We start from the raw sequence: 3,504 nt of genomic DNA on the forward strand, positions 1-3,504 counted from the left end.
CAATGATGGAAAGGGAGACGATGATCGTGATGGTAGACACATTATCGATACTCTACTATGAAAAGATGGTGGGCTACGCACCCTCAAAGCTTTGCGGATTTGTTCTTCGCCAGTGAAAGGATCGAAGTGGATCTGAAAAGAGGCAAATTTAATCATCCTGCTTAGACGAATGAGAAAACTGGGGCAAATAAAGAGGGTGATGATGAGGGAGAAACCCATGCTGTGACTGCCATTCCTGTACGGCCAAGTTTCCCACCAACCCAACAATGTCATTACTCAACCCTTCTCCTTACCTACCGCCCATTTATCCACAAAGGCCATCCCTAAATCAACAACAAAGTCTGTCTGCCGCACTTCCAATGACGAACACCACCTTTAGGACAAACCAAAAACACCAACTAAGAAATGAATTTTGCAGCGAGAAAGCCTGTAGAATTCACCCCAATTCCAGTGTCCTATGCTGACTTGCTCCCATATCTACTTGATAATTCAATGGTAGCCATAACCCTAGCCAAGGTTCATCAACCTCCATTTCTCCGAGAATACGACTCGAACGCAACGTGTGCTTGTCACGGAGAAGCCCCGGGGCGTTCCATTGAGCATTGTAGGGCTCTGAAGCGTAAGGTGCAAGGTCTAATTGATGCGGGCTGGCTGAAATTTGAGGAGAATTGCGTGTAAATCCTGACATTGACAAGAGATGCCACACATGGGGCAATTTTGAAGGCTGTTGTTAGGTGTCTCTAATGACTCATCAGGATTTCCAAGTTTATGCCATTATTGTAAACCACAGTTACAATGTTAAATGAAATGGATAAAGTTGATATCTTTGTCCCTCATCCTCTCACAAACGCATGTTTGCTTATTCAACTTTCACTGGAATGTGGGTGCAAGCCATTGGTCTGTTTGCTCAAGCGACCTGCGCTCCTGAGTGTTGACTTCTAAGACTGTTCAATCAGAGATTACTCGTCTTGCACGTTGGTGGGGGTGTCGTAAAACAACGAGTAAAGTTCAAAACAAATAAGTTTCAAAATAAAAAATAAAAAGGCATTTGATTGACTGTGTTTTCAAGTAAAAATATAGACGTTCATGTGACCTCATTTTGTCTTTTTAGAGAGAAGTGAGTTATCAAGAATAGGATGTTGGACAAATGGCCTCAGTTACCTTAAGAAAAAGGGGGGTTGAATTAAGATGCAAAGACTATTCCCCAATTGAACTATCACTCTTTCTTTTTGGATTAACAATGCACCCTTAACATGAATTACTCAAAAGACAATTCAAAATAAACTTCTTTAAAGCAAAAGATAAATAGCAATAAATAAAAGAAGTTTAAAGGAAGAGAGGAATGCAAACTTGATTTATACTGGTTCGGCCACTTCCTGCGCCTACGTCCAGTCCTCAAGCAACCCACTTGAGATTTTCCACTCTCTTTGTAAAACTCCTTTTACAAAGTCTGAACCACACAGGGACAACCCTTCCCTTGTGTTCAGGAATCCTCTACAACAAGAGACCCACGATCTCTTAATCCCTTTTCAGAAATAAGAAGAAGAAATCTCTCTTAAAAGAGATAGATTGTACAATGAAGATCAATCAAAATTCCTTATTGAATATGCAAGTGGTTGACCAAGGAATCTTTTTGAGAGGATAAAATTTTTTGGGCAATGAAAACTCTCTTTAAATTCGTGTTTCCAAGTCACCTTTGATGGCCATTCATAAACCATTTGAATAGATGTGACTCTTGGAAATTATTTTCTAAAAATCTCCTCTGGTAATCGATTACAAGACTTGTGTAATCGATCACAGGCTTTAAAATTTGAATAAACTGCTGGTAATCAATTACCATCCATGTGTAATCGATTACACATTATAAATTTTGAATTCAAATTTCTAGTGACTATTATAAACATTTTCAGCTGCTGGTAATTGATTACCAGAGAGTAAATCTCAATTTAAAATGATTTAGATAGAATTCTTTGGCCAAACCTTTTGCTTTTTCAATTTGGAAACTTCTTCCTAAGATTCTAGAGATCAACTTGATCATATATCTTGATTTTCTTGGATTCTTGGATTCTTGTCTTGAATAAAACTTGGAAGCACTTGATCCTTTGGCATCATCAAAATATCTAAACATCTTGCTTCTACATAGGAGTCATTTGACTTAATCCATCAAAAAATCCTTCAACTATTTCTCGTCCTTGGAAAAATTCTTTTTGCAAGAATCAACTGCTTCTTTCATTCTTCCTCACTACGAGGCTATGAAAACAAGACAACGATGGTTACCTCATAACCCTACACTGGGGCAATGAGGGGCATCGTGCATGAGCCTCAAGTGAACCTAGGGGCAGATTACAAGTTCTCACCTAATAGGTTCCCTCCTACAAGGTCATGATGAAAGACAACGATTGGTACCTCAAAGCCTTACACTAGGGCAATGAGGGGCACCGTGCATGAGCCTCAAGTGAACATAAGGGCCGATCAAAAGTTCTCACCCATCGATGTTTTCAACAAAAAAGGGGGGACAAACCCTAGGATTTCAATGGATTGATTAAACATCAAACGACTCCATTGCCATCACTCCAAAATGGTCAAATGACTAAATCAAACAGAACACACACTCTGAGGGAGTTCTCGGAGAGATTTGCAAAAGATAGGATAAGGTTGCATGGACTATCACCTCTTTCAAAAGGACAGTCAATTTGTGTTTTCCAAAAAAAAATCAAATCGAAATCAAAATCACAAAATAGGGAAAGAATGTCATGAACATTGTACAACTTTCCATTACATTGCATTGTTTCATATGAAGTCCGCATTTACCAAATTTCACGACAAAGGTTGCATGCATCTGCATCCCTAAAAAACATGTTAACTGCATAGATTTCCTACATCTAATGTCCAAATCTTGTGGATTTGGGATGACCGGCCCTCTCGATGAGTCGATCTCTTGCTTTCTCATAAGGGTGGACCCTTGGGTACTTGTACCTATCACCTTGAGAGGACTACACGTCCTCGCCTTGAAAGGACTACATGTCCTCACCATCAGAGGGCTGCACGCCCTCACCTCCAGAGGACTACACGTCCTCGCCTTGAGAGGGCTACCCGCCCTCGCCTTGGGTACTAGTTACCCTCACCTTCAGAGGGCTACACGCCCTCGCCATCAGAGGACTGCATGTCCTCACCTTCAGAGGGCTACACGCCCTCACCATCAGAGGACTGCATGTCCTCACCTTCAGAGGGCTGCACGCCCTCACCTTGAGAGGACTACACGTCCTCGCCATCAGAGGGCTGCACGCCCTCACCTCCAGAGGACTACACATCCTCGTCTTGAGAGGGCTGCACGCCCTCACCTTTAGAGGGCTACGTGTCCTCATTTTCAGTGTGCTCCACATCTACACCTTAAGAGAATTTAAGGTCCTCTGTCCTTAAATGCTTAACCAAGACTTGCACTCCCGGTTAAGGGGCCAGTAGTTTCCTTTTAACGGTTCCTGGGCCACCCCCTGATATTGGAGG

This window comes from Glycine soja, chromosome 16, assembly GCF_004193775.1.
Source record: "Glycine soja cultivar W05 chromosome 16, ASM419377v2, whole genome shotgun sequence".
Lineage (NCBI taxonomy): Eukaryota > Viridiplantae > Streptophyta > Magnoliopsida > Fabales > Fabaceae > Glycine > Glycine soja.